At 40.4% G+C, this 21,801-nt stretch overlaps 1 pseudogene; it reads right to left on the bottom strand.

Moving 5' to 3' along the window:
* Nucleotides 1-15,437: 15,437 nt before the first annotated feature.
* On the bottom strand, nucleotides 15,438-15,703 carry LOC119543814 (annotated as a pseudogene).
* Nucleotides 15,704-21,801: the final 6,098 nt, after the last annotated feature.

The following is a 21,801-nucleotide window of genomic DNA, read 5'->3' as shown; positions in this document are numbered from 1 at the left end:
ATGGGGGTGGTAGGGCAGAGGGAAGAGGAGTGAGCAGGAAGCATGGTGGCTTCCTGCCTCACGAGTGGGCACAGGGGGAAAAATCCCAGACTCTAGTTCAGTCTTATGTCTTTCTGTGGCATATCTGGTTTTTGCTAGTGTTTCTATAATTTGATGTACAGTATTAAAATCCTTAATCAAACTACAGGTTTTTGTTTATTTTTAGTGGGGGCATATGGCATAAGGGGAAGTCTAAATATTTTCTTCCAAAGACAGTATCATAAAAAAAATAATGAACCACCCCATCTCCATTGTCTTGTGAGAACAACATGGTGAAAGGAGCCCTGGCTTGGAAGGTCAGAAAATCTGGTTTCAAGTTGCAAACACCCCTCCCCCCCTCACACACATCTTAGTTGGGCAAGTCACTTAATTTCTGTCTCAATAAAATGTGGATAGTATAAAAATGTGGATAGTAATAATCCTTGCTTTATAGCATGGTTTTGAAAATCACAAAAGATAATGTGGGTGAAAAGCTTTGTAAACTAAAGCCATCTATAATTGAGACCCATATATATATAATCAAGTCTCTTATAGGGCGTTCCAGTTTGCTAATGCTGCCGTTATGCAAAACACCAGATATGGATCGGCTTTTATAAATGGGGTTTATTTGGTTACAAAGTTACAGTCTTAAGGCCATAAAGTGTCCAAGGTAAGTCATCAACAATCGGGTGCCTTCACTGGAGGATGGCCAATGGCATCTGGAAAACCTCTGTTAGCTGGGAAGGCACGTGGCTGGCGTCTGCTCCAAAGTTCTGGTTTCAAAATGGCTTTCTCCCAGGACGTTCCTCTCTAGGTGGGAGCTCCTCAAAAATGTCACTCTTAATTGCTCTTGGGGCATTTGTCTTCTCTTAGTTTCTCCGGAGCAAAAGTCTGCTTTCAAAGGTCACCTCCAAAATGTCTCTGTAAGCTGTAGCTCCTCTCTCAGCTCCTGTGTGTTCTTCCAAGTGTCCCTCTTGGCTGTAGCAAGTTCACTCCTTCTGTCTGAGCTTATATAGTGCTCTAGTAAACTAATCAAGGCTCACACTTCCATGGAAATTATCCAGAGTTATCACCCACAGTTGGTGGGTTGCAGCTCCATGGAAACACTCAAAGCATTACAATCTAATCAACACAAGATTTCATCAAAGATAATGGCATTTTGGGGGACATAATACATCCAAACCAGCACACAGGGCATTTGATTATTTTCCTTTGGTCCATATTTTTACATTATATCAAACTTGCAATTTTAATTATTGGTGCTTTACAGTAGGTTCTGATATCTGACAAGACTTATCCCTAAGAATTTTATTTCTTGCTAGTTTTTCCTGCTTATTGCTTTGAGCCCTAGATGTGAGATAGCCACCAAGCTTAGCAATTAGTCAATGCTAATTCTTAGGACTTCCAAGAAAAATCCTGTTGGATATTTCAATAGAATTATCTTAATAAGCTTGAGAAGCAATGACATCTTTATGTTGAGTATTTCCATCTAAAAAAAATGTAACTCTTCCTATTAACTCTTACTAAAATTGTATCAATCAATGTTTTAAAATTTTAATACACTTCTCATTGAGTTTTTACATTTTATATATTTGTTGCTATTCAAATAGCTTTTCTTTTTCATTAAATTGTCTACCTGGTTATTGCCTGTATATAGCATTACTATTGCTTTTCATGTATTTATCTTTTCTAAGCCATTAGGTGACCCTATTAATTAAGAGAGCTTTTAGCTAATTCCTTTGTTTTTTCCAGATACATACTCATGTGATTTTCAAGTACTTTAAGCTCATGGTTCATAAAATGTATTCCTTTGGTTTCACAACTTATTGCATTAGACAGAGAATCTAAAGTGATAGTGATACTAAAGGATATTCTTTGTGCTTGTTTCTGATTTTGGGTGTTTCCAGGGTTTGACCATTAAATATAGTCTTTATTTATCTTAAGCCAAGAGCACTTTTATCACATTGAAGGGGTAGCCTATTGCTATTTAAATGTTTATAATTAGGATAACGTGTTGGTTTCATCAAATGTGGCATCCTTGAAATTATTACAGAGCTTAATTATTGTTGAATCAGTGAATGCTCAGTAGATTACATCTTCTTGGAAATCAGTCTCTGTGGTTAGCTGACTGGTTCTGCTAACGGTGACTGTCTCAGTTTGCCAGGGCTGCTATAACAAAGTACCACAGACTTGTTGGCTCAAACAACAGGAATATATTGTCTCACAGTTTTGGAGGCTAGAAGTCCCAAATCAAAGTGTCAGCAGGAGCACACTTTCTCTGAAGTCTGTAATGTTCTGGAGGTGGCTTACAGGAATTTCATAAGTCAATCTCTGCCTCTAGCACAGGCCATCTGTCTCCTTCTGTCTCCCACTGACTCCTATTCTTGTGTCCAAATTTCTAGTCATATTGGATTAAGGCCCAACCCGATTCGGTTTGGCTTCACCTTTACTAATAACATCTTCAAAGGCCCTAGGTGCAGATGGCTCACACCCACAGGGCCAGGGGTTAGGACTTGAACATGCCTTTGTGGGGGGCACGATTCAATCCATACCAGCAACAAAGATGTAACGGGTGCCTCTGTGAGTTCTAACATCTCAGGTCCAAATGCACCAGAAACTGGGCCAACACAGAAGCAAGGGTGAAAGCGGGCAATAGGAATCTCTGAGTTTCTCATCCTTGGGCACATTCTCCAAAGGTGGTCCCTTTGAGCAATTAAGGGAAATGACCAATTAACATTGCAGTTGTTAACACCATGAAAAAAAGATATTAGAAGAGGCTGTGTGAAATATGGGAATGAGAATCAGTGGCTTGCACACAAATGCAAAGTTAGAAAATTGTCAGTGGTGGTTGTCTTTCTAAATGTTCCTCCCCCTCAAACTCAAGGTGCAGATGCTGCACCTTCAGCCAGGCCCCAGAGCCCCTCAACTGTTTCCCTTCTTTCCTCAGGTTCAACAAGCCTCTCAACCACATCAACTCCTCCGCTAACTCCTGGTCAGGTTCTGTTTATGCCTCTGGGCCTAAGATTGGGAGTAGAATTTCAATGCCATGGGTCTTCACCACATTTTAAATGCCAAACCCAAAAATATCTTCTAGAATGTAGACAAATGAACTGCTAACAACAGTGTCTATACCAGGTTCTTGCTGGCACTTTGACTGATTCTATGACCTTTCAACACAGCATTTAAAAAAAAGAGCAGTGCTTTCCTCTTCCCCTGGCAGCTCAGAATAGCTGTTTCCTTTCCTATAAACAAGTCATATCTCTGGGAATTTCTAAAGCCGAATATTGTCTGCTCAGAAGCCATGACTCACACTGTTTCCTGGCAGTCCTCACAAATTCATGAACACCTCTTGAGGAAAGAATCCCGGAGAGAGTGGCCACGGAGAGCCTCCATTTCAAACACAGGAAGCTGAGAGACAAAGGAAAATACCAGCAAGAATTCCAGTCTGCGGCATCCCCCTCTTCCTGGCAGAGCTCCTATTTGTGGCTGTCGAGGCAGGAAGGGGAAGCCCACCTGGCAACTTGTCACAGCCTGTCTTCAGGCCTTCTCACCTGGCACCGCCCTCACTGCTCTGTTTTGCAGTTTACTGAGCTCAGCTTCCTCCTGACTCTGTTTCCGGGGGTAAAGGTCTCTGATGGGGGGGCTGCCCAGGGAAATAACCAGGTCACGCACACTGGAACGATGGGGCTTCTTAGATGCTTTTAGCAGTAGCTCTGTGGCAAAAATCTCCTTTCTGCACATTCTCCTCCTCATACAGCACCCCTTCTCGGACTCCCACCCTCCACCCTTGGCCCTGTCTCTCCAATTCCCCTCTTTAGACCCACATTGTCTTCTTTATTCTTCCTAAATAGCCAAGAAAACAAAGGGAAAATGTTTCTTTGGTTTCTCCCATCTCAATAGTATGGAAACCTGTGTGTGTGTGACAGAGAGAGAGAGAGAGAGAGAGAGAGGGAGGGAGAGGGGGGAGAGAGAGAGAGAGAGAGAGAGAGAGAGAGAGAGAGAGAGAGAGAGAGAGGGAGAGGCATGTGTGAACAGTAATGTAAGGACCTTGGTTTTGAAGTGGCTGAATGAGAAAATTTGGAAAAGCTCTAGGTAAACAGGATGTTGCTTCAGCAACACCTGTTCCTTGGTTTCGTGTTAATGAAAGGACAAAGGCCTTACCTGCTTATGGCCCAGCAAATGCACTGTGGTGGGAAAATTTAATCCCAGCTGGCTCACAGCATGGCTTGATAGCAGCTTCATTTTAACTGGGACACTGAAAGTCCAAAGTTTCCAAAACTGCCTGATCAGGGAGATAATAATGCTTAATGTGTATAAAGTGTGAAATATGTGTCAGGCATAGTGTGAGTACTTCACATACATTTTCTCACTTAATCGTCACAGCCTAGGGTCGATTTCTGCATTGTAGAAAAAAGAAAGCAGGATTGGAGAAGGTATGTCAATTGTTCAAGATAATGAGTTCATGGCAAAGCTGAAACTTAACCTCACATATGCTTGAAATTAAGGTCTGGTTCTCAGTCCTGTGCTAAGAGTCCCTTGCCAAGGGATGGGATGGGAGAGAGAGAGAGACTGTGTGCATATGCATGCGTCTTACATTGATATAATTTACTAATTCCATTTCTCCCTTATCCTGGGTGACAACTCATCCTGGTTTCCTTGGGACATTACCAGCTTCAACACTGAAAGTCTTGCATCCTGGGAACTTCCTCAGTCTTGGGAAAACCTGGATGGTTGGCCATTCTATTGGGCACTATCTGGAAAGTCTCTACCACAAAGCACTTGGATTGTTGGAAGATAGAGGCAATCCATTCACAAACTGAGAGAATCTGGATTGTTGAGGCATGTAGTTGAAATCTATGTCAGGGGACTGCTATACATAATGCAGATCTTGTCTATATATCCCCAGAGTGCCAGAATAATTGTGGGCATATAAAAGGCATATAATAGTTGTTGTGTTGATTTATTAAAAGCAGGATGGTTCATGTATCAACATTTGTTGGATGAGCACAATTGTGCTTAAGATGATTTGACTTTAGGTAAAACCAAACCCATGAACTGTAAAGTTCTTTTATATAAAGTTATGGCTTTCTATATGAATTGTGCTGTATCTTTGAAAAATACTATTTTTTTTTCATGCCTGAGTCCAGGAGTTTTCACTTATTATAATAAATATGCTCCTAAAATTTCATATGAAAAGTTTTATAAATCATGTTTTCAAGGCATTAGGGAGGTGAATTCCTTTGTAGACCCAGTACAGCCCCTCATTGGTTGAATTTGCAAATATTTGTTTTAGATGTCGAGTTAACACATTTGCTGAAAGTGAAAAACACCTATGTCAAAACCCTGGATGAACAATAAATTTAAGCAGTAGCATTAAGTTGGCAGATCTGGTTCTGCCCCAATATGGGTTTAATCTTCAACAAATCAATTTCCTGTTTTCTTTGGAAATAGAAAGTATGAACTTCCTTCTCTTCTATGGCTGTCTCCCTCACCCCAATCTAAAAACTCCCCCACTTAAACACCTGCTTCCTCTTAACTTACAAAGTTTCTTCGGTGCCTCATCTTTCTGATATGACGTGTCTGTTTTGTTTTCTTTTATAGCTTTCAAAGAACACCAGAAAGTGGTTAAAGAACCAAGTAGGATCCTAGCATTATAAGGAGGTTTCTGGAGATGACCAAACTGGTATCAGTTCCAACAAAACCCTCAAATGTGTATAACCTGCAGCTCAGCTCAGCTCTCTCTCCAGTACTCAATAGAAGCTTTATTCTTCCATTTGAAGAGAGAAACTAAAGACCTTAGGCACCTTCCACAGGAGAAGAAGCTTGGTTTCCAGTGGCATCAATTAAAAGGGAAAATTTGGGATGCCCCCGCCCCTCCTCCCTCTTTGTCAAAAGCAAAGTAGAGATCTTGGGACGGTCACTTGCTTTTTGCCTAGACCCGTGTGCTCTGCAGGGGCTGCTTGAGACTGAATGTCTGCTTGTCACTCAAGGACCTTCCTTAGCTCCCTTCCCCCAAATGCTCTTATAGTTGTTTTAAAATCCTCCTCAGGTTAGATTAGGCTTAGACCAGGCTGGAGAAGCTAGTCTTTCTTTTTCACCTTTCTTTTGGGTGAAAAACGAGGCTGACATATTTAGGTATTTTTTGTTTCTTTTTAAATAAATGACTCCCTGGGACTTGATTCCGGGAAAGAGATGCTTTAAGGGATAATGTTGCAGAAAAGGTGGTGATGGGTAGCATTGGTGATTGGTGATTGGTTGATTGGTGATTGGAGACTCTGCATTGGGCATTGGGCATTGGGCATTTCAAGTAGGTTGTTGGTTGTCAGAGAAAGGCTCCTGTTGGTTCTGCCCACAGAAGTAAATGCCTTCCATGGACATTTACGGTACTTAATGGTGAAGAGAGAAACACGTTTACTCTCCACTGTTCATGCTGATTTATTGTCTCAAACGGAAGGAGAAGTAGTGCTGAGACACAAGGGAGAACTTCCTTAAGAAACTGAAACACTTTTCTTTTTTGAGGAAAAACTCCCTTCACTCCTTTTTCTGGCACACTTGATTTCTCTTGAGGGAATAGGAAATAATGACTATGAGTATTTGATAGGTTGTTGGAGGAGGAAGGAGTCTTCCTGAAGTGGTAGTCCAATTTCCTCATTTTTAGAGATGAAACAGTCCCAGAGAAGCGAAGAGACCCGCCTGAGGTCCCATGGTAAGTTTACATTTTGACCCAGGTCAAAGCTCGGTTTCCCTTTCCGGAACCCTGCCATTACCCAGGAATGATCTCACGATGACTTGTTCCAAACCGCAGAACCAAATGCACCAGCCCCTCCCTCTCCCCTGTGCTACAGCTCATTGCTCACCTGTGCTTTGTTCTGTGCTGGCTTCAATACGGCTGCTCCCTTGGCTCCTTGGAGAGCATTAGTCATGGGCTCTTCCCCCAGGGGCCCTGATTCATTTCTAGCCATGATTGCATCAGTGTGCACCAGCGTCTCTGTGTGAGAGAGGGCGGCATTTCTCCAGTCAGAGCTGCAGCCCCTTCCCCGGCCATTGGCTAAGAAGTAAGCAAAGAAGGGGACATCCACTAGGGTCTTCTTACAGCCTGGAGGCCCCATTCTCTTAAAGATTATAAATGCTGCCGTAGGAAACATTAAGAATTAAAATCGTGATTACATTAGGAGTTTGTTTTGCTTTCCACTAATCCTTACTAGCATTTTGAGTCAGTGAATAAAGCAAGGGTGGCATTTTAACTGGCCCTTTGCAAAAATGGTTGGGCAGGGTACTCAATGCTTGTTGGGAAAGTGCATAGCAATCTTGAGATAAAAGGTTTTATATGAGGGAAAGGTTATTGCTATTATTTTGAACTTTCAGAGTGGTTTCCTTTTTGCATATTTATGATATTAATATAATCTTAGCAGAAGGCTTAATGTGCAACTCACTAAGCACATTGCCTGATGGGGGGAAAATAAATTATACAACTACTGCAGTGATAAGGCAGTTTTCAACTACATTTAATTATCTCTTTCTTAAATAGAAAAATATGCAGAAATCCTAAAAGTACACTGGAAAAGTTTCAGGACTGAAACAGTTTAATTTTAAGATGTGTGTTTCAGCTACAGACCAAATAATATTCTTGCCATTGAAAAAATAAAATAAGTGATATTTAAAAATGTCATAATTGTGTGATACCTGTCACTGTTAGAGAAATTGGATGTTGAAGTGGGCAAGATTGGAAACTGAAGTAAATACCTTCTTAAAACAGTGTGTGGTAGAAACAGAGGATTTGGGGGTCTTTAGTGAAATACATCTGACATTGACCTATACTTATTTTAGCAGCACGCTTCAATGTAGACTGTGTGTAACTTGAATGGAAAAGTTTGGGCACCATTCTTTCCTAAACAAGTTGAAATTGTGGCTTTGGCCCTGTATGTCATGTTTCACCAAATCATAAGAAACATGGATGAGGTCCACTGTGTCACTTGACCAAAATGTTGTTGGATAGGCAGCTACGCCTATGTAAGTCTGTATCATACAGCCATGAGAATTGGTTCAGCTACATATTTATGATCTCCAGCTTTTGCTGGGTCCTCTTTGCAGCCCATAGTCCTATGTTTCTTTTTTACAGGACAATATTCAAAAATTTCACTGTTTTCATTCTGTGAAAACCTTATACTTGGCTTATGATATTATCTCCTAATTCACAGGAAAAGCATAGCCTCTCAGGTTGGAACTCTCTCAATTTCTTGCTTCCTTGCCTGGTAACAGTGACAGCCACACTCACCCTTCTCTCCTTCCCCCTCGATTCCTCCTTCGTTCAGACCTGGCACCTCCCGGTGTTCTGGGCTCACTCAATTCATCCGCCCTCCCTCTACTTGGCAATTTCAATCGCTCTTTTTCTCTTGGTTTCTTGTCCTCAGCACATAAACATGCTCAATTCTCTCCCATCCTAAAAAAATACTACAACTATTCTTTGACCTAGGATGTCCTTCTAGTCCACTATCAAGTCTCTTTTCTCTTTATATTCACGAGAGTCATTTATACTCATTACTTCTACTTCCTTATCTTTCATTTATTATTCAACTTATTTAGGTCTTACTTCTACCCCCACCATTCCTGAGAAATGTGCTTACTAAGATCACCCAGCGTCTTCTAAACTCCAAACCCAGTGGCCTCTCGTTAGGCCTCAGACTGCTTGATATTCTGAGCCAGTTGCTTTGTCTAAAAACTTCACCATCATGCTTGAAGCCTCTCTTTCTCTCACATCCCACAGCAAATTCTGTCAGCTCTACCGTCAAAAGCTTGAAGATTTCAACTTCTTATCACCCCACTGCTACGTGGTCCAGGTCACCATGGTTTCTTGCCTGGGATCCTTGCCATGGTCTTCTAAGTGGTCTCCCTGCTCCTGCTTTCACTTTCCTACACCCTATTATCAACCCACAGCCAAGATTTAACACCTGAATTAGGTCAAGCTGTTCCTCTCGTCAACACTCCCCAAAGACTTTCCATCTCAGAGTACAAGCCAAAGTTCTTACTCTAACTCACACAGCCCTACATCATCCTCCCCTTATATCTGTCCGTTCTCAGATACTGCTGAGAACAGGGACTCAGGTGAGGCAAGAGAGGCACCCAGGGTGCAAAATTTAAGGCTCTTATTTGCAAGGTCATGAAACACTTTGGTACCTTCTGCATCTTAAAATCCCTCTTTTTAAAGCTCTCTTTTCCTTACTGCTGTGGCAGCACTGTTGCCTGGTTTTCCTTCAACTTCCTTGGCTTTCTCCTGATCCCCTATCCCCACCCTCACCCCCTGCCCAAGCAGCATGGACAGAGATTTGCACTGTGCAAATATGGAGTTAGGTTGCTTGAGTTCAAATTCTGCTTCTAGAACTTGTCAACCATGTGGCTATAGATAAGTTATTTAAGTCCTCTAAGCCTTAGTTTCCTCATTTGCAAGACCTGAGTGATAATAATGCCCATCCCACAGTGTTGTGAGATTTAAATGGCAGAAGTCATGTAAAGCACTTAGCACAAGGCTCAGTATATAGTAAGTGCTCAATAAATATTAGTTCTGTTTTTGTTATTATTATTATCACTCCTGTATGCATTCCCTTACAGCCCACTGATATCTCTGGTAAGCCAATTGAGTTTTTTTTTTTTTTTCCAGAACTAATACAAAGCAATAATTCCCAACACAAAAGTGACTAATTTTGTCTGTAATGGTAGAGGATGGCATAGCTCACATTTCATTACTTGACGGAAAAAGGTTACGGACCATACTTTTGCCAAGAAGCTTGAAAAATGAAGTTAATTAAAACACAATTCACAGAAAGAAAGAGAAACAGAGCATTAGCAAAATTCCTTTATCAAATCACATGTTGAAATCATATAATATCAATGACCTACAAGATAGAAGAGAAATTATAATCACATGTGTGAGGATGAGCAGCTATATTTACTTTTTAACAATGGGTTGAATCTGGGAATAAGTAATAAATGAAGTGCTTGATGACTTTGTTTTAATTTTCTAAAACCCTATGCTACTAGGAGAGAGAATTTCATTTAGTTAATAGTTATTTTGTGAGTTATGACGTGAGATGCAGTGTCAGGATCTATACTGATGTAGCCTGAGCTCCGGGCACAGTGAGGAACTGGGGTTCCTTCGGCCTGAAATCATCTGTTTCTCGTCAGTCAGGTGTCAGCTCCTAATCAACAGGAGTCAGAACCTCTCCACAGCCATTTTCTATCTCCTTACCCTGTTTTATTTCTATATAGCTCTTATTGCCCTGACGTGACTTTGTTTACTCTGGTCTTCTTGTTTACCATCTGTCTTCTTTCTCCACAATGTAAGTTTCATGAGAACATGGATCTCGTTTGTCTTGTTCATTTAGAACCCTAGAAAATTTACAATCATTATTTGCTGAATAAGGGAGTTGTATCTGAATGCCAAACCACACATAATTCTATTCCCAGAGAATAGCTGGTGATCAAAAATATGTTCTCTCAACTTGAATGCATGTTGACGGAAATAGTAAAAATGTGTGACTATGATAAAACCATGGCCCGAATCCTGTGGAAAAAAGATAAAGATTAGTTTTCCTACGAAGATCCACTGGGTATCAAAGGGAAGATACTCCTACCAGTGTTGAAATGAGGGATGAACTGGAACCGTGATTTTTTTTTTTAATTAATGAAATGAAGTAAACAAGCACACATAGAGAACAATGCAATGAACACCCATGGATCCACAATTCAGCTTTATCGAAACTATTTACTATGCCAGCATAGCTTAAGATTTTTAAAAATTGTTAAAATATTTCAGAATCCAAGTCCCCAACAAAACCCCCCAGAGATCCCATTTGTTTCCATCCTTTTTCAAAAATTTCCACTGTGGCAGAGAGTCAGAGCTTGTTAAATTATCCATTAATTCACTGGGCCATGTGAAGTTCTGGACAATGCACTGTGAGTGGAAATCACTTCTGGATTGAGGCATCTGAACAAAAGTGAGGACCCTCCCCCTTCCCTGGCTGCAGTGTATCTTGGAGGACATGGGTTCCAAGCATTAAGATATAGGAGGACTTTACAGGCACAAAAAATAGGGCTTTTCTTTATAACCACTGAGATCTGGGGACTCGCTTGTTACCATAGCATAGCCTTTTCTATCCTGACTAAAATAGAAATCACTAAACTCTTTTGGCATTTATTATTACTAAGACTGTCTTAATAATATTACTGCCTGTATAACTGATAGATAATATACAAGTTATTAGCATGTTTTTAAACATAACATAAATGGAATCATACTCTAATATAATTCTGCAACTATTCCCTTCAACATTATGTTTTTGGGATTTATCCATGTTGATACATTAGGCTTAGTTCGTTTCTTTAAAACATATTACAGTTTATTCATCCATTCTTTTGTTGGTGAACATTTAGGCTGTTTAATTTTTTTTCTTAGAAAAGCACTGAGGTGAATAGCCTTGTTGAAGGATGTGTAACTTCAACTTTACGAGACACTGCGAAATTTCTTCCTAAAATTGTACCAAAAAATCCCCACATTTTTTCATGATGTTAATAATTCCAGTAAGCCCATCTCTATGATTTTAAGTAACTTATCCAAGTGGTATATCCCAGTGATATATATTCAGTATTTTGAATAGGTTGAACCTATTGTATTAGGGCCAAAAAAACCCTACATAATTTTTAATGCCAAGGATAAGATGTCAGATATTATTAAGGTGACTAATCTCTGGTGCGACCAATTTAATTATTGAGATTCTGACTCTTTCCCGCCAGTTGATTTTTTTTCCTTGCTTGAAAAATAATGATATATCATTGCACATATTTCAAAACCACATCCAAAGTAGTACGAGAACAATAACAAATATTTTCAAGAGGTAAATGCAACCAAAAAGAGGATTGAAAATCCATTTGTCATTAGCTCCTTCGTTGAAACATGAAACTTTACTTTTTAGGGTGAAGTGCTTGCCAATTAGCATCTGATGGAACACTGATGATATGTGTCAGCAAGAAGATCTCCAAAACCTTTGAGCCCACAATTGTTCTGACTCCCAGAACTCTCTGGCAGAAGTATCAAACATCTAACACTATTCCCCAAAATTTATAATTATGAGTTAGGATTTTCTTACTGAATGGAACTAAAGAATAACACGTGAAACTAGACCTAAACTAAAGATACATTTTTTAATTAATTTATTTTTTGTCAGAGTAGTTGAAGGTTTATAGAAAAATCACACAGAGAGTGCAGCATTCCCATATACCCCTCTGTGACATGCACAATTAGCTAAAGGTGTCCTTTTGAAGAATTGCAAACAATATCACCCGTCTTGCTGATGTGAAACCATTATTATTATTATTCATTTAAGATAGTATGTTTAATTTTCATATTTAAGACTTTGTGATGAATTTTTTTGAGCCTAAATTGGTTGTCTGCATGTATGTTGGATAAGTCTTAAGTTATCTGTGTATGCTAAGAGTTTGAGAAGTTCATCCTAAATGCAGGAATCTCACAGGGATCATTAATGCCTGTGACTTCAACTTCCCTTCTTGTGCTCATGATACCCAAATCAATATATCCAGACACCTGCAGGCCAAATCTCTCTGCTGATCCCATTCCGAAGTTTCCAACATGATGCTTGACATCTTGACTCAGCTACAGCAGACTCTTCAAACTCAGCAAGTCCCAAGTCGAATTCATCATCTTTCACTCCAGATAGGAATTCCCCTCTTCAAGCAATGCTTTAGTTAATGGTGTCACCATCTATGTAGTCACCCAATTCAGAAGCGCCAGGTCACCATAGCTCCCCTCTCCACCTTTCTCCGCACATGTCACTTCCCTGTAAAACCATCCCCTTCCTCAATCTACTACCATCGCCCCTGCCCCTGTTCCCCCTGGCCTGGACTACTGCCGTAATCTCCTAACTGACCTCCCTAGTTCCATTCTGCCCCCAGCCCTGCCCCGCTCCCTGTCATTTATACCACTTCCAAAGGAAACTTTTCAAAATGCAAACCGCATTTCCCTACGCTACTTGAAATCCTTCCATGGCTCTCTCTTTCCTTACAAATAATTAAAAGCATTGCTTACCAGTCCCTGAATAATTTGATAGTTGCCTACATTGTACTTCTCAACATTTTTCTGTTAGGCAAGAGTGCAGGATGCATATGAAACTTCTTGTAATATCCTGAACCTGCCGTGCTTTCTCAGGTACTTTGCCTTTGCACATGTTCTTCCTTCCACCTGGAAGGTGATGTGCCCTTCAAGATTTGGTGCAAACGTCAGTTCCCAGATGCTACCTTAGTGCCTTCTGCGCACCTCCATCATCACCCATCCACTGTCTCTACTGGGAGAGCAGGAATATAATCACATTGGCATCTGTTTTCTTGAGGGCCTGGGAGTCTTCCCTGAAGTTGTGGGTGGAAGTTCAGACCTGCTGCAGATGGGCAGCCAGCAGCTGGAGAAGGGGATGCGATCAGCTTTCTTTTTCCTTTCTACTCTTTCTCCCCTGTATTACTAATTTGGTTCTTACTGCCCAAGTGTCGAATTTCCAGACAAGATTTAGTGTTTAATGCTTTTTATGTGTCTTTGGGGCACTTTCATGGCTTCTTTGGAGATGTGGCTGGTACTCTTACCTGGGGTTCCCTTAAAGTAAGTGAATGAATCTCTCTTATGGCTGGTAGCTCATGACTCCTTCTGCAGGCCATAGGCTTCTAGATGTACACACCATCTCCTTTCTGCTGAAGGGCCTTCACCTCGCCAGGCAGCTCTCTTGACAGGAGGAAGGCAGCGGTATGCTGGCTCACTGTCTCAGGAGGTCCAGAGCTGGATCTGAGAAAGCCAGTCTTTGCCCTGTCACATACTCGTATTCTGGCCAGTCTCCTTTTCCTCACACTGTCAGAGCAGCTGGTGAACCCATCACTAAATTTTGAGTTTTCAGATATGATTTAGCCACAGTGATCTATATCCTCCAAACTGCAGCACACTTTAAACTCCTCAAGTGTTCTTGTTGAAACCCATTCCCCTAGGCTTGAGAGGGAGGGACGCGATTCATGGCATACTGACAGTGCTCCTCGAAAAGCCTCTTCTAAACTTTGTCCCCTGACTCGTTTAGACCATCCATATGGGAGAGGGATTTGAGAGTTATGTAACTTGTTACTCTTATTCCTTTGAGAGTCTTCCTCATGTCTCATGCTACACTTTGGAATGTGGTATCTCTTGTCTCCTGGTATAAGCTGAAGTTTCTATTTTAATATTCTTTTTAAAAAAACAGCTTTATTGAGATATAATTCACATACCATACTTTCACACATTCAAAGTGTACAGTTCCATGGGTTTTAGTGTATTTGCTGGGTTGTGCAACCATCATCACAATACAGTTTTAGAACCCTTTATCCATTAGCAGTCACTCCGCATTCTCTGCCAACCCCTCCCCAAGCCACTTCAGGCAACCACTAATCTACCTTCTATCTCTGTACATTTACTTATTCTGGACATATCATATAAGTGAAATCATGCAATAAGTGAACTCTAGTGACTGGCTTTTTCTGCTTAGCAAAATATTTTCAAGGTTCATCCATGTCATAGCATGAATCAGTACTTCATTTGTTTTTATGGCCAAATAATATTCCATTATAGGGACATGCCACATTTTATTTATGCATTCATCAAGTGATGGACATTTGGCTTGTTCCCACCTTTTGGCTATTATGAAAAACGCTGCTATGAACATTTGTGTGCAAGTTTTATGTGGACATTTGTTTCATCCATCTTGGGTATATTGCTAGGAGTAGAATTGTTGGTCCATATGGTAACTTTTAACGTTTTGAGGAACTGCCAAACTGTTTTCCAAATTGACTGCACCCTTTAAAATTCCCACCAGGTTTCTATGAGGGTCTCAGTTTCTTCAAATTCTCACCAACACTGGCTATTTTCTGTTTTGTCTTATTTTTTAATTATAGCCTCCTAATGGGTGTGAGTAGTATCACATGTGGTTTCGCTTTGCAACTCCTGATGGCTAGTAATGTTGAATGTCTTTTCATGTACCGATTGGCCGTTTGTATATCTTCTTTAAATAAATGCCTATTCAAAACCTTTGCCCAATTTAAAAATTGAGTTATTTGCCTTTTTCTTATAAATGCAATATACAAAGTTTATTAAACAAAAGTAACAGGTAAAGTTGAACAGGCACTTTTTATATTAAGAGAAAACCTGACTGGAAGAAATTGTATCATAACACCTTATAATAATCTTGCAGTTGCATTTAACCTAGCTTTCTTGCTGGGAAGAATACAGCTCATGTATAGGTATGGATGAATGACTTGTAAGTTTATAAAGTATTCACCAAATACACCATATATGCACACATATGTTAAATTTGAAAAAGATTTAATTGACGAGTCCCAGATATACTTCATTTTTGTTGATCTTTTGGAAGGGTCATCTAAGGAGGAGAATATGTGGTTTGGGCTCATGGCTCTGCTGGACACCAAGTCTCTTCCTACACTTCTTCAGACATTAGATCATATTTGGTACTTGTTTGGAAAGTTCTCTGGGTAACACGACATGCCAGTACTCGTAATGCTCATTAAACTATTTGTCCAAGTAGTAGATCTGCTTATTGGCTGTCCTGCTAGTAGGCATGAGGGAGGGTAAGTCAAGCATGATAACAGTGGCCATATGTCAGACTAGAGCAACAACTCAATTCTGGGTTATTTGGCTTTTTATCATTGAGTTGTAAGAATTATTTATATATTCTGAATGCAAGTCTCTTACCAGAATATGATTTGCAAATATTTTCTTGAATTCTGTGTGATGTACTTCCATTTTCTAAATGACGTTCTTTGCAGCACAAAAGTTTTTATTTTAATGTAGTCCAATCTATTTGTTTTTTTCTCTTGTCACTTGAGCTTTGATGTTGTATCTAATAAATCATTGCCTAACCCAAGGTCATAAAGATTTGCTCCTTTGTATTCTTCTAAGAATTTTATAGTTTAATTTTTACATTTAGGTCTATGAGCCTTTTGAGTTGGTTTTTGTATATGGTGTAAAGTAGGGATCAGATTTCATTCTTTTGTGTGTGGCTACCCAGCCTCATTTGTTGAAAAGACTGTTCTTTCCCCATTGAATGGTCTTGTCACACTTGTAAAATATCAATTGATCATAGATATGTGGGTTTATTTCAATTCTCTTCAATTTCTCATCCACTGATCTATAAGTCGATCCTTATGCCAGCACCAAACTGTCTTGATTATTGTTGTTTTATAGTAAGTTTTGAAATCAGGAAGTGAGTCCTCCAACTTTGCTCTTTTTCAAGATTGTTTTGGCTATTTTGGGTCCCTTGCACTTCCACATGACTTTTAGGAGCAACTTGTTAATTTCTCCAAAATGGCCAGCTAGAATTTTGGAAGGAATTTCGTTGAATCTGTAGCTCAAGTTGAGGAATACTGACATTTCAACAATGTTATCTTAAGTCCATGAACATGGGATACTGTTCCGTTTATATAGATCTTCAGTTTCTTTAAATGATGTTTTGTAGTTTTCAGTGTACACATTTTGCACTTATTTCAAAAGATTTTTCCCTGGGTATTTTATTCTTTTTGATGCTATTTTACATGAAACTGCTTTCTTAATTCTATTTTTGGGTTGTTTATTGCACATGTATAGAAATGCAATGACTATTGTTCACTGATCCTGTATCTTGCTATCTTGGTGAATATGTTTATTAGTTCTAATGTTTTTGTGGATTTCTTATGATTTTCTATATACAAGTGTGTTAACCCATTTTTTAGCTTCTGGAAATTGGTGCTTTAACATCTATAGGCACCCATAATTGACTATCCCACCTATACATCTGCTACCCCCAGATAATTCTAACCCTGCCTACTTACAGTAGGTAACCTCCAACTGATGAGGGTGCCATTTTCAAATATAGCCAACTAATCCCACTCTAAGAATCCATTCTGGTTTGCTAATGCTGCCGTTATGCAAAAATACCAGAAATGGATTGGTTTTTATAAAGGGGGTTTATTTGGTTACAAAGTTACAGTCTTAAGGCCATAAAGTGTCCAAGGTAAGGCGTCAACAACAGGGTACCTTCACTGAAGGATGGACAATGGCGTCTGAAAACCTTTGTTAGCTGGGAAGGCACGAGGCTGGCGTCTGCTTGCTCCCAGATTGCATTACAAAATGGCATTCTCCAAAATGTCAGTGTCAGCTTCCAATGGCCATCTTCAAAATGTGTCCTTCAGCTGCAGCTCTAAAATGTCACTCACAGCTGCTCTGTTATATGGCTCCAGTGATTTAATTAAGACCCACCCTGAATTGGTTGGGTAACACCTCCATGGAAACTATCCAATCGAAGGTCCTGCCCACAGCTGATCTAGTCACATCTCCATGGAAACAATCAATCAATAGGTTCCAACCTAATCAACACCAATACGTCTGACGCCACAAAATTGCATCAAAGATAATGGCATTTTGGGGGACATAATACATCCAAACTGGCACAGTACATTTGTCCCACCCCTGCATGCTTCCCCACAAGAACATAATATAAAGCACATACACACTCCCACTTGCTATCTCTCTGCCTTGTGGCTGTTCCTGATGCTACTTCACGTGGCTCTGTGTAGCTGTGTTGTGCTCTGCCCAAGGAACTGTGAGTATAATAAATCTCTAAAATCCTTCCAATCTCTCTCTTGATCAGTGTCTGGCCTTACCATACTTCCCACCTAATAATGAAGTAAAGCAACAAGATCAGGTCATATGTGAATGAAGATAGTTTTATTTCTTTCCTTTGAATCTGGATTCCTTTTATTTCTTTTTCTTGCTAACTGTCTACAGTACCATATTATATTTAGTTTTCATGTCTCCTTAGGTTCAGCTGTAACAATTTCTCAGACTTTCCTTATTTTTTATGAACTTGACAGTTTTGAGTACTGGTCAAGTGTTTTGTAGGTTACCTCTCTAATGGGATGTGTCTGCTGTTTTTCTCATGATTAGACTGTTGTTGTGGGTCTTTAGGAGGAAAACCACAGAGGTAAAGTCTCATTTTCATTACAGCATATCAAGGATACATAGTATCAACAGCATTTATCACTGTCGATATTGACCTTGATCACCTGGTTGAGGCAGTATATGTCAGATTCTCCACTATAAAGTTGCACTTCCACCCTCCTCCCTTTCTCTACTGTATTCTTTGGAAAGAAGTCACTATGCACAGCTTACACTTAAGGAGTGGGGATTTAGTGAACCCTTTCCTTAAGGTCATGGTATCTACATAAATTATTTGTAATTCTTCTGCAGTGAGATTTGTCTCTCCCATTTATTTACTTATTCTATCACTTTTTTTGTAGCAGTGTACTCACAGATATTTATTTTAACTTATATATTTATTTTTGGATTATAATCCAATACTACTTCATTTTGTGGCTCAAATTTTTCCAGCTTTGGAGGTCCTGGGTCCCTTTGACATACCCCCATCAATGTAGGTTTTATTTTTTTAATTTAAAAATGTATTTTTAGAAATTCCTTATTATTTGGCACTACAGCATGCTCCAGGATCATCTTGTATATTTCCTGCCCCAGTCCTAGGATCAGTCATTTCTCCAAAGAGCTCTGGATTCTTTGATTCGAGATTGGGTACTAGGTGTGCCTGGTCTCTTTGCCCATCTCTTAATTTTTTTGTTGAAAACCAGGCATTTTAGATAATATTTTGTAGCGACACTGGATACTGACCACTCCAACAACCCGCCTCCCAGGGGAGGCGGGTTGTTGTTATTAGCTTTGTCATTTGTTTATTTGTTTATGACTTAGGTGAACTAATTTTGTGAAGTATATTGATCCCACTAGGTGCAGCCTCAGAAGTACTTGCTTAGATTTTCATTTTTTTCTTTTTTTAATCTTTTAGCCTGACTACTTACAGGTTGCCCCTGGTTCAGCATCCGCCACTTACTGGGCAAAGGTTATGCTTAAGCCCCCTTAGCCAGTTAGATTTTTTCCCCTTTACCACTGGGGGTGTGTGTGTGTGTGTGTGTGTGTGTGTGTGTGTGTGTGGCTTGGAGCCTGCTATCACAGCTCAGGGAGTTTATGTTTTTGCTCCACCTTCAGCCAGGGACTTATAGCTTAGAGGTTCTTTCTCTGATCCTACTAAGAGGTTCAGCCTTGGGCATTCACACAATATTCCAGTGTGCCAGGGATGAGTGTGATTTTATTTTTAAGTCTGGCTTCCTAGGAGTTGCTTTGGGGTCAGAGTAGGCTCATTGTTCAGTCACTTGTCAGAGGTTGTTTAAGCCCCTTGTGCCAGTGAGGCTACCACCCTGCATTGACCGTGATCTCTCAAGTCTTCCCCTGTATGTCTCTTTCCCTGGTTCTCTCTGTTAAACTTCCACCTGCTGTGCTGTTTTGCTTGTATTTTGGAGCCTCCAGCCTCATCTTAATTGCTCTCCACCAAGATCCCCAATGTTTTCAACAACATTGGGGTTCTCCCTTCTTGGGTCCGAATAAAGTCAGCCCATCAGCAGAGCTGTAGAGGTCTTCCTCCGCAAGGCCTGCTTTTCCCATGGGCTGAACCGGGGTGTCCCCACATCAGAGCTGGACTGAATGCTCTTCTGGGGGTCACTACCACCCTCTATTGTGGGCACCGGGGGGTGTGCCTGCCACTGGTCTTATCAGCTTGCCTCTTCCAACAGGGAACCTCCCACTGTGATCCAGCTGGGGCTGGGGCCATCAGGGCCTCAGTGTTCTTGGCCTGTTGCACCTGGAGTAGAGTTTCTGCCCTAGAATGGGGGCTGGCTGGGGGGTGGGGGTGGGAAGTGAGCCCTGGTCCTCTCGGCCATGGCTGTCTGGAACAGAGCTTCTGCAACATGGGGTTGGGGTGGGAATGATGAGAATTCCTATTGGCAGCCTGCCCCTCTTGGGATGAAGCCACAGCCTCAGACTGGGAGCTGGAGGTGGGGAGTGGAGGGGAGAAGGAGCCCCTATATTCTTGCTGCACATACCTGGGGTAGAACTTTCATAACATGGAGTTGGGGGTTGGGGTTAAGGGAGCAGGTCAGGGCTGAAATGCCATAGACTTTTGCTGTTCTTAACAAGGTTTCATAGATTTTCTTGAATGACTATTTTTTCATTTGCTCTAGGTCAGAAGACAATTTCCAGAGACTTTCAATCACTTTTTAAAAACTGATTTTCATCAGTTTAATTGTTTTGCTGAGGAGAGAATTCACCAGAAGTCCCATGCATCCTATTTTAATATACTTTTACACCAACATTATGAACACTAAAGGCAATATTCCAAGATTTAATGTTGCCAATGGCAGGGATTACTTGGTGGGGAGGTAGGATTTGAGAATCAATGAGAATGTAAGGGCATTTGGGGTAGATCAAAGAAAGAAATGGCATGGCTGTTAACGGGTGAGAAGAGCTGGAAACAGGTTTTATTTTCAGCTCTGTGGTCTCTGATTGTAATTCAGGTTGATGATCATCACCTTGGTCTTTTTGTTACATTTATTCCAGTGTTCTAGAAATCATGATATAGCCATCTGATGTTTCCTCAGGCATCTGAACTGATATCAGCATCAAGTAGCATCTGTTCACTGTGAGGAGAGTGAAGCCACTTTAATTGCAGCAGGAGAAATTTGGGCTAAATGTGAGGAGATAGTCCCTGATCATAAGTGTCAGCCTGAGAGATCTTTTTTCAAGTGTAAATTGGATCATGCCACTCTCCTGCTTCAAGCCCTCCAATGGCTGCCCAATGCGATTAGAATATAGTCCAATCTCCTAAACAAGAGCTACATTTCATTTCACTCTGTCTGTCATTCACCATGCCCCAGACACTCAGGTTTTCTTTCTGCCCTTCAAAACCATCAGCCTTTTTTCTGCCCTAGGATTTTTACATTAGCAGGTTCTTCTGCTTGGAACACCCTTGCTCAGGTGTTCACATGGCTGAATCTCGTCAACAGTCTCAAATCCAAGGTCACCTCCTCAGGGAGGTCTTTCTAGATCACAATATCGAAGGTGCACCCACCACCACCCCTCCTACCCTCAACCCCTTCATACTCTTCTTTGTTCTCTATTCATTACTGTATTAACCTGCCCTCCAATCTCCACTAGAGTGTAACTTCCATGAGGCAGGAATTTACTTGTGTTGCCTGTTCTTTTCTAAGTACCCAGAATGGTTACTTTTCATCCAGTGGGAACTTAATAAATCTAAAGAATGAAATAAAGAATGAATATCACGGAATCAATGTCCACAGTTTTTTGTTGTTGTTGAGGTTTTTAAAAAAATCATAAAATATTCTCTTTGTGAAGTATCTCAGATGTTGAGGATTAGATGAAATTATATGTTGAGGTCTTATAATAAGGGGATTCATTTTGCTTTTAAAAGAGCTTTCTAGACTGTTGCTGCAAAGGAGAGGCTAGGCCTGAAAAAAAAAGAGCTTTCTAGAAGGTGGCAGATTAAAGTGTTTTCTAGGGGAGTAAATCCTCCAAACAAAAATAATTCAAAATATATTCAGTTGTTCAGGTCCTGGTTTTTAGTTCCACTTTGATCCCTGACAATGAAAAATTTCATATACATTGGGCTCTATTTTGTTATAACACCAAGGGACAGGCATAATAAGAATGATAACGCCATTGCCCAACCCAATATATTTGTGGTTGAATAATAGCTTTGAAGATTATAACTCATAGAAGATTTGGAAACCCAAAACAGTGCTGGCTTTGCCAATGTGAGCAAGTTCTAGTCCTCCTTATTTCATCAATCAAATTAATGTCCC

This window comes from Choloepus didactylus, chromosome 9 (assembly GCF_015220235.1).
Source record: "Choloepus didactylus isolate mChoDid1 chromosome 9, mChoDid1.pri, whole genome shotgun sequence".
Taxonomy (NCBI): domain Eukaryota; kingdom Metazoa; phylum Chordata; class Mammalia; order Pilosa; family Megalonychidae; genus Choloepus; species Choloepus didactylus.
The sequence above is the reverse complement of the archived record's forward strand: the minus strand, read 5'-3'. Positions and strand labels throughout refer to the sequence as shown.